This window comes from Anabrus simplex, chromosome 8, assembly GCF_040414725.1.
Source record: "Anabrus simplex isolate iqAnaSimp1 chromosome 8, ASM4041472v1, whole genome shotgun sequence".
In the NCBI taxonomy this organism is placed as follows: Eukaryota; Metazoa; Arthropoda; class Insecta; order Orthoptera; family Tettigoniidae; genus Anabrus; species Anabrus simplex.
Genome location: NC_090272.1, coordinates 151,191,159 through 151,201,217, shown reverse-complemented (window position 1 = coordinate 151,201,217; position 10,059 = coordinate 151,191,159).

Below are 10,059 nucleotides of genomic sequence, written 5' to 3'. Positions count from 1 at the left end.
CTGAGGCACTGACTAGAATGAGCAGTGTGCACAGTTAATGGGATAATGGCTCATTCTCACCTTCTCCGCACAGCTCCTTCAGCGTAACAAATCTCTTGGCCTGAGAGATGGGGTCACCGACAAGGAGGCCCGCCTCCCCCTTCAGGGGAGGAATGAAAGCATTTTAGTAGTAGAGGAGTGTTCAAGGCTGTCTGCGGCCTGGTCATTCCAGCACTGGAACTTTGGGTTGTTTGATCAGCAGCGCAGTACTGTTCGTTAAAAGTTAGAAAATGCGCAGTTTTTCATTTGATTGAGTGTCTTTAATCGCAGCATTCCTATTGGCGTTATTGTAATGTCCTATGTTGACTTCAGTTGGGAAAACCATAAATACAGTCTTTCTGAGAATAACATCAGCTGATGTACATCAGCTAGTTTCCAAATAAAAGTACTGCAATCTAGTGAACCACATAATATTATGGACACTCACTTGATGTTTGTTTGTCTCTCGGTTTTGACGTGACACGTCTATTAAAGAAGGCAGCATACATACGAACCTCAGTGTGACGAAATTACGTGCTCTGGAACTAAATATTCGAATGGCACCTTTTTATCACAACTGTGGGACATGAGAGCAAAGATGACACTCAATGGGGAACATTTAAATACGCAGGAGTGAAAATGGCTCTTAAAAGGAGGCGATCCTGAGGTACTGTATACGATTTGGCTTGCAATTAATAACTCCGAATCCGAAAGACACGTGCCCAAAATATGTCCGAAGAAAAAACATTTGACGTCTTATATTCGCACAACAAAATGGCTCGAATCCCGAATGAAATGCATTGGAATTTCTTTTGAAAAATTGGCGTTTTGATCACTTCCGATCCCGCTTATTTGGGTACCATTCAAAAGCTCTCTCTGAGTTCAGTATGATGGTACCTCAGTTATTACCCTGCGACCCTTAAGGACAAAGTTATGCAGGGTTCAAAAATGCGGAGATTTCTTAATTTGTTTCATATCGACTCTTGAATGCAAATAAAATGAATAGAGAATCATAGTCCCGCATAACGGTGCCATTTGCAGTAGACATGGACAGTGAACGGAAAAATCACGTGGTGTACGACATTTTGAAAATTATCAAATGCTTTGAAACATATACCAAACTCCAAGGCGCAACAGCCCCGAAGGGCCATGGACTACCAAGCGACCGCCTGCAGATTACGAGGTGTCGTGTGGTCATCACGACGAATCACCTCGGCCGTTATTCCTGGCTTTCTAGACTGGGTTTGAAACATATACTAATGATGTATAATTATCCATCCGTATCACTACAGCTGAATAAGTTAGTTCGCAATACATAACATACACTGACTGACAGAGCAAATGCAACACCAAGAAGGAGTGGTCAGAACTTTATGCCAATTGCAGGGTAGACTGACGTCACTGAGGTATGATCATGATGTGAAATGCGCCGCTGTGCTGCGCACGTAGCGAACGATAAATGGGACACGGCGTTGGCGAATGGACCACTTCGTACCGTGATTTCTCAGCCGACAGTCATTGTAGAACGTGTTGTCGTGTGCCACAGGACACGTGTATAGCTAAGAATGCCAGGCCGCCGTCAACGGAGGCATTTCCAGCAGACAGACGACTTTACGAGGGGTATGGTGATCGGGCTGAGAAGGGCAGGTTGGTCGCTTCGTCAAATCGCAGCCGATACCCATAGGGATGTGTCCACGGTGCAGCGCCTGTGGCGAAGATGGTTGGCGCAGGGACATGTGGCACGTGCGAGGGGTCCAGGCGCAGCCCGAGTGACGTCAGCACGCGAGGATCGGCGCATCCGCCGCCAAGCGGTGGCAGCCCCGCACGCCACGTCAACCGCCATTCTTCAGCATGTGCAAGACACCCTGGCTGTTCCAATATCGACCAGAACAATTTCCCGCCGATTGGTTGAAGGAGGCCTGCACTCCCGGCGTCCGCTCAGAAGACTACCATTGACTCCACAGCATAGACGTGCACGCCTGGCATGGTGCCGGGCTAGAGCGACTTGGATGAGGGAATGGCGGAACGTCGTGTTCTCCGATGAGTCACGCTTCTGTTCTGTCAGTGATAGTCACCGCAGACGAGTGTGGCGTCGGCGTGGAGAAAGGTCAAATCCGGCAGTAACTGTGGAGCGCCCTACCGCTAGACAACGCGGCATCATGGTTTGGGGCGCTATTGCGTATGATTCCACGTCACCTCTAGTGCGTATTCAAGGCACGTTAAATGCCCACCGCTACGTGCAGCATGTGCTGCGGCCGGTGGCACTCCCGTACCTTCAGGGGCTGCCCAATGCTCTGTTTCAGCAGGATAATGCCCGCCCTCACACTGCTCGCATCTCCCAACAGGCTCTACGAGGTGTACAGATGCTTCCGTGGCCAGAGTACTCTCCGGATCTCTCACCAATCGAACACGTGTGGGATCTCATTGGACGCCGTTTGCAAACTCTGCCCCAGCCTCGTACGGACGACCAACTGTGGCAAATGGTTGACAGAGAATGGAGAACCATCCCTCAGGACACCATCCGCACTCTTATTGACTCTGTACCTCGACGTGTTTCTGCGTGCATCGCCGCTCGCGGTGGTCCTACATCCTACTGAGTCGATGCCGTGCGCATTGTGTAACCTGCATATCGGTTTGAAATAAACATCAATTATTCGTCCGTGCCGTCTCTGTTTTTTCCCCAACTTTCATCCCTTTCGAACCACTCCTCCTTGGTGTTGCATTTGCTCTGTCAGTCAGTGTAAATAACATAACCGCTATAACCGCTGAAAAGATAAGATCAGTTTTTTATTTATTTAATTGCATTTATTTATTTACCGAACGGAGTGGCAACGTTACAGCTATGGAGCAAAACTCTATGTTCGGGAGACGAGTGGGTACAGATCAAATCGTCGGCTATCCTGAGAATGGCTTTCTGCGGTTTCTCATTTTTCACTTTCAGGCAAATGGAGGGGCAGTTTCAGAGGTTCGTATGTTCGTTTTTAATAGACGTGTCACATCAAAATCGAGAGAAAAACAAATGTCAAAAGAGTATCCACCCTTATTATTTGGTTCACAAGATTCCTACCACCTCGTGAACCCATTTGATGCAGCATTATTCATTTCGTCTTCATTAGCGCCTCTACTGAGGTTGGCGTCAGGAAGGGCATCTGGCCGTAAATATATGCCATATAATTTCATGTTACCTTGTCCCCGATCCCATATAAGGTAAAGGGACTAAGGGATATACATGCATGGATTTATTTATTTATTTATTTATTTATTTATTTATTTATTTATTTATTTATTTATTTATTTATTTATTTATTTATTTATTTATTTACTAGCAGATGTACCCGTTCTTCGTACGGGTTTTCAGAAACTGGCTTTAGTTACTCATACTATCGGTGTGACTGAGTTCATTAGATATTTATATCACTGGTGTATTTACTTAAGTACGTAGCAATTATTTGTCATGTTTGGAATTATAGTGCAAGTATCTTCTTATTCTTTTCTTCATGGGGGCCTCTAAATATTAGTTCCTAATTAGCGTCGACTTCTAAGATCTTTTGCTACCATGTTTTTCCTTCATTCCCACCTAGATATACCTCCTCCCTTCACAAAGCTGAAGGTTTAGTGTAAGTATACTTACGCTAGATAGTACCACAAATATAATATTATTTAATGTATTTGTTTGATCTGAAATTTCGTAACTATTACAAATGATCAAGGAAATAGGCGATGCATAAAAGAAACTACTATAATTATCGAGAATTATAATTCTCAGGGTTTGTCACGCATGTCGCACATCATATAATGAATGTGAGTATAAATGTTGAGAATTTTTTTCAAGTCATAGGCGCACCATCTTGACAATTGTGTACAGTATATAGGTTGTTTTCATGGTTACAATGATCGTAAAAGTGGACCAAAATATCGGCACTAATAACATCAGTGATCCTACTACTCCATGATTTGATCGAAAATAGTTTAAACTATAGGTAACCGACTCCGCAAAATGCTGAAACCTAAGCCAGTACGTAAAAACGGAGGCCCGTCGGCAACCGCTGGTCGCTGTACTACGGAGATCTCCGGGGCTATTATTTTTATATTTCACTCCCTTTCCATCCCCGCCCAACGGAGTGCTATGAGAGCGTCTTACACAGGAGTTTATTTTTTCCAGATAGTAAGTCGTATGTGTATCAATTTTGGTTGGCAGCTATGCCCAAACGTACATGGATAATCTAGCTGCTGTAGAATCATGGAGCTGACGTTGCCATGGTTACGGCCGTTCGTTTCTTTATCCGATTCCTAGAGCAGGGGTAGTGTGGTTCCAATATCTCCATAACGATTGGTTTTAGGGCCCTAAAACATGGTTTTCGGGTCCGAAGGGTTTACCGAATTTTGTTCTTTGGATCAAGGGGCTTAAATGAGCTTTGTCTCATCCTTGTATGACAAATTCGATTTCGCCTGTATTAGCCTATTATTTTAATATTTTTATATCTGCCCCCGTCACCCCCCGTCGAATTGTTTTGAAAATAAAATACAGCCCATGTTACTCACTGGCAATGTAGCTTTCTATAGGTGAAGTAATTTTTAAAATCTATTTAGTCGTTTTTAAGTCTATCCGTTACAAACAAAGATACACATTTTTCCTCTTTATAATATTAGTATAAAAGTATAGATTACATCCCCATACATACGGTTGCCGCCAGGAAGGGCATCCAGCCGTAAAACAGGGTCAAATCCACATGTGCGACACAGTTCGCACCCGCAACTCCACAGGTGTGGGTAAAGCGATAGAAGAAGAAGATACTCATTTTACAAATTTACCCACTTTTTTATTCTTTTCACCCCCTTAAGTGGATTTTCCAAAAAGAGTGTGTGCATTTTTAAAGGAGTTTCCAAGTCCAATTTTAAAGTCTGTAACATCTTCATTTTTTGAGATATATGTATCCTCATATAAATAATTCAACTTCTTCCTCACTTCTTCCCCCCCCCCCCCCCTTAAGTGGATTTTCTGAAAACGAATATTTGTGTTCTTTTATTTTTAAAGGGGATTACAAATATCAATTTTCATGTCTGTAACATGTTAGGTTTTTGTGATTTATTGTAGATAATTTCGCTGCTGTAAAATCCTGGAGCTGACGTTGCCATGGTTACGGCAGTTCATTACTTTATCCGATTCCTAGAGCAGGGGTAGTGTGGTGCCAATATCTCCGTAGCGGTTGGTTTTAGGGCCTTAAAACATGGTTTACGGGCCCGTAGGGCTTACCGAGTTTTGTTCATTGCGTCAAGAGGATTAAATTGAGCTTTTTCTCGTCCTTATACGACAAATTCGATATTTTGCCTATATTAGCCTATTATTTTTATATCTCCCCTCCGTGCCCCCCACCTCGAATTGTTTTGAAAATAAAATACAGCCCATGTTACTCACTGGCAATGAGCTTTCTATAGGTGAAGTAATTTTTAAAATCGGTTCAGTAGTTTTTGAGTCTATTCGTTACAAACAAACATACAAATTTTTCCTCTTTATAATATTAAGTATAGATTTATTTATTTATTTATTTATTTATTTATTTATTTATTTATTTATTTATTTATTTATTTAGAGTTCGTTTGGGCCCCCTGAGAACCACGGAGTTTGTGCTTTAGCTGTGTTGTAGTTGTTAGTTGTTTTCTATGGTTGCCGCTTCTGGCGTTCATAATGGTAGGTTTGGCTGCTACTTACTTCTTGATATCTTGTCCTTTTCTGTTGGCCCAGTAATCATTTATTTTCTTGGTGAACTCTATTTTGCGTTCCTCGGATCATTTCCTTGTTTTAATGTGCTTAATTTCTGTACGGGGTGTTAGGAATGGTCTGGTTTTGATAGTATTGATAGTATAGTTCTGACAGGTCCTTTTCTACCGGCTGGATCCACAGCGATGCAGTGGCTTTACCCATGCTGGCTACTTTGAAGATCTTATAGGACAGCCTGTGGGAGTACATTCTATACAGGTGTCCGTAGAAAGCCAGCCGTCTTCTTCTGATGGCATCTGTGAGGGTTTCTTGATGTTGGTAGAGTTCACAGTTTGGTTTGTACCATCGCCTTCGATCTGATAGGATCTTTGGTCCTGTTATCTTTCACATGAACTTTCTTTCTTGTATTTCGAGGGCTCTTAGTAGGGTCTTCTTCGTTAGAAATATGCACTCTGCTACGTAGAGGACTGACAGTCCGACTATTGCATCTTGGTGTCATAGTTTGACATTAATCGATATGTGTTTGGAGGCGTACAGATTTCTGCAGGCCTTGTCTAGTTTGATTCTCCTCTGTTTTATTTATTTACTAGCAGTTACCCGCGGCTTCGCTTGCGTGGATTTTGTAATTTGATAAAAGTAATCATTCCTCGGTACTGTACTAAGATATTATCTGGAAATCCCCAAAGTATAAAAACTACCAAAAAATTGAGTTGCATGTGCACCAAAAACTGTTTGTAAACGACACGTGGTATTGTCTTTTGGAGATAAGATGACCATGCGACATAAAACTGTTGAAAAAATATTTATTTTTAAAAAAGATTCCAAATACCTATTTCCACGTCTGTAACATCTTCAGTTTTTGAGATATAAGTATCCCTATAAAAATAAATAATTCAACCCCTTTATCAGTCCTTTCCCCCACCCCGACCAAAGTGGATTTTCTAAAAACAAAATAATTATGTTTCTCTTTGTTTAAATGAGATTCCAAATACCAATTTTCACGTGTGTAACATCTTCAGTTTTTGAGATATAAGTATCCTCATAAAAAAAAATTCATCTCTTTTCTCACTTCATTTTGCCCCCATTAAGTGCCTTTTACGAAAACAAAACGTGTGTTCCTGTATTTTTAAAGGACATTCCAAACACCAAGTTTCATATCTGTAACATGTTCAGTTTTTGACATATACTGTAGATATACCGGTACTCATTTTAAAAATTCACCCGCTTTTTCAGTTCTTTTCGGCCCCTTAAGTGGATTTTCCGAAAAAAGTTTTTCTTTATTTTTAAATAATTTCAAATACCAGTTTTGAGATATAAATGAAAATGAAAACCTACAACCTGTTTTCCAGCCATTGACCGGGTCAGGGATGTAATGAATGAAGCAGATATAGGCTGTTAGTACGATGGGGTCGCCACTCCCAAAGTGATTTATTAATGAATGATAGATGCTATGAAATGAGAATGGAGAGTGTTGTTGGAATGAATGATGACAGGGAAAACCGGAGTACCCGGAGAAAAACCTGTCCCGCGTCCGCTTTGTCCAGCACAAATCTCACATGGAGTGACCGGGATTTGAACCACGGTATCCAGCGGTGAGAGGCCGACGCGCTGCCGTCTGAGCCACGGAGGCTCTTTTGAGATATAAATATCCTCATAAAAAGAATTCAACTTCACTTTTTTTCAACCCCTCCCCCTTAAGTGGACTTTCAGAAAACAAAAAATACGTGTTTCTTTATTTTTAAAGGAGATTTAAAGTACCAACTTTCACGTCTCTAACACCTTCAGTTTCTGAGATATAAGTACCGGTATACTCATAAACAGATTTCAACTTCTTTACTTATTTTCATACACCCCCTTAATTCGATTTTCCGAAAACAAAACATACGTGTTCCTCTATTTCTAAAGGGCATTCCAAATACCAATTTTCACGTCTTTAACATCTTTACTTTTGAGATATAAGTATTCTCATACAAAGAATTCAACTAAAGTTTCATTTCATTCACCCCCCCCTCTTAAGTGGACTTTCCACAAACTAAAGAATACGTGTTTCTTTGCTTTGAAAGAAGATCCCAAATACAAATTTTCATGTCTGTAACATCTTCAATTTTTGACATATAAGTATCCTCAGAAAAAATCATTCAATTCCTTTCTCTCTCTCTGTCTCTCTCTCTCTCTCACACACACACACACACACACACCGCAGTTAAGTCGATTTCCACCCCACCTCACCCACAAAAATGCGTGTTTCTTTATTTTTAAAGGAGATTTCAAACACCAAATTTGACATCTGTAACATTCAGTTGTTGAGATATAAGTATCCCCATTAAAATAATTCATTTTTCACTTCCTTTTACCCTCCCCCTTAAGTGAATTTCCCGAAAACAAAGATATGTGTTTCTTTATTTATAAAGAAGATTCCAAATACCAATTATCACGACTGTAACACCTTCAGTTTTTGAGATACACGTGTCTTCATACAAATAGTTAAACTCTTTTTTCACCTCTCTCCCCCCCCCCCTGTCCCTCAAGTTGATTTTCTCCCAAAAATGAGCGTTTCTTTTTTAAAGGAGATTCAAAATACCAATTTTCACGTCTGTAACATCTTCAGTCTTTTTAGATACAGTATAAATATGCTCATACAAATAATTGAACTAAGTATTCAATTCCTTCACTCCCCCTTTAAGTGGATTTCCGGAAACAAAAGAATACATGTTTCTTTATTTTTAAAGGAAATTCCAAATACCAATTTTCTGTCTGCAACATCTTTAGCCTTTGAGATAAAGTATCCTCATACAAAGAATTCAACTAAATTTTCTATTATTTCACCTCCCCCTTAAGTGGATTTTCCGAAAACAAAAAATACGGATTTCTATATTTTTAAAGGAAACTCCAAATACCATATTTCACGTCTGTATCATCAACAGTTTTTGAGATAACAGTATCCTAATAAAAATAATTTAACCCACTTTTTAGTCCTTTTTACCTCCCTTAAGTGTTTTTCGAAAACAAAAACACATGTTTCTTTAGTTTTAAAAGATTAAAAATACCAATTTTCACGTCAGTAACATGTTACGTTTTTTAGATATACTGTAGATATGCTCATTTTAAAAATGCACCCCCTTTTTAGTTCCTCTTAAGTGGATTTTCTGAAAACAAATTATCCAAATTTCTTTACTTTTACAGGAGATTCCAAATACCAATTTGCCCGTCTGTAACATGTTACGTTTCTGACATATACTTTAGGTATTGTGCCGTTCTGAGTGGCTCAGACGTTGGAGTGCTGGCCTTCACACCCCAAGTTGGCAGGTTCGATCCTGGCTCAGTCCTGTGGTATTTGAAGGTGCTCAAATACGTCAGCCTCGAGTAGGTAGATTTACTGGCACGTAAAAGAACTGTGGGACTAAATTCCGGCACTTCGGCGTCGCCGAAAATCGTAAGAGTAGTTAGTGGGACGTAAAGCAAACAACATCATTATTAATTAGATATAGTCTTTTTTTAAATTCACCCCCTTTATCACTCATGTCCACCCTTGATAATTTGGATTTTCCAAAAACCAGAACACACGTGTTTCTTTATTTCTAAAGGAGATTCTAAATACCAATTTTTACGTCCGTAAAATATTAAGTTTTTTGAGATATAGATATACTCATTTAAACAATTCACCCCCCCTTTTCACTCCAGCCCACTTAGCGAAGGAATATCCAACAATCCTCTCTTAGTGAACACTTACACTCTAATATAAATGTATCCCCAAAATTTCATTTCTTTATGTCGAGTAGTTTCGGCTCGGCAATGATGAATCAGTCAGTCAGGACATGTTATTTATTTATTTATTTATTTATTTATTTATTTATTTATTTATTTATTTATTTATTTATTTATTTATTTATTTATTTATTTATTTATTTATTTATTTATTGCCTTTGAAATTACCCACTACTATGTCATTCATCCCTTACTGTAGAGTAGTTATCACCGGCCACTTATAAATAAAATTGTATAACTATATACCTAACGTATCTTTCGCTTCACCCCTGGTTGATCACATACCATTCATCGCTAACTCACCGGGCGAGTTTTGGCCGTGCGGTTAGGTGCGCGCGGCTGTGAACTTGCATCCGAGAGATAGTGGGTTCGAATCCCACTGTCGGCAGCCCTGAAAATGTTTTTCCGTGGTTTCCCATTTTCACACCAGGAAAATGCTGGGGCTGTGCCTTAATTAAGGTCACGGCCGCTTCCTTCAAACTCCTAGGCCTTTCCTTTCCCATCGTCGTCATAAGACCTATCTGTGTCGGTGCGATGTAAAGCCACTAGCATCGCTA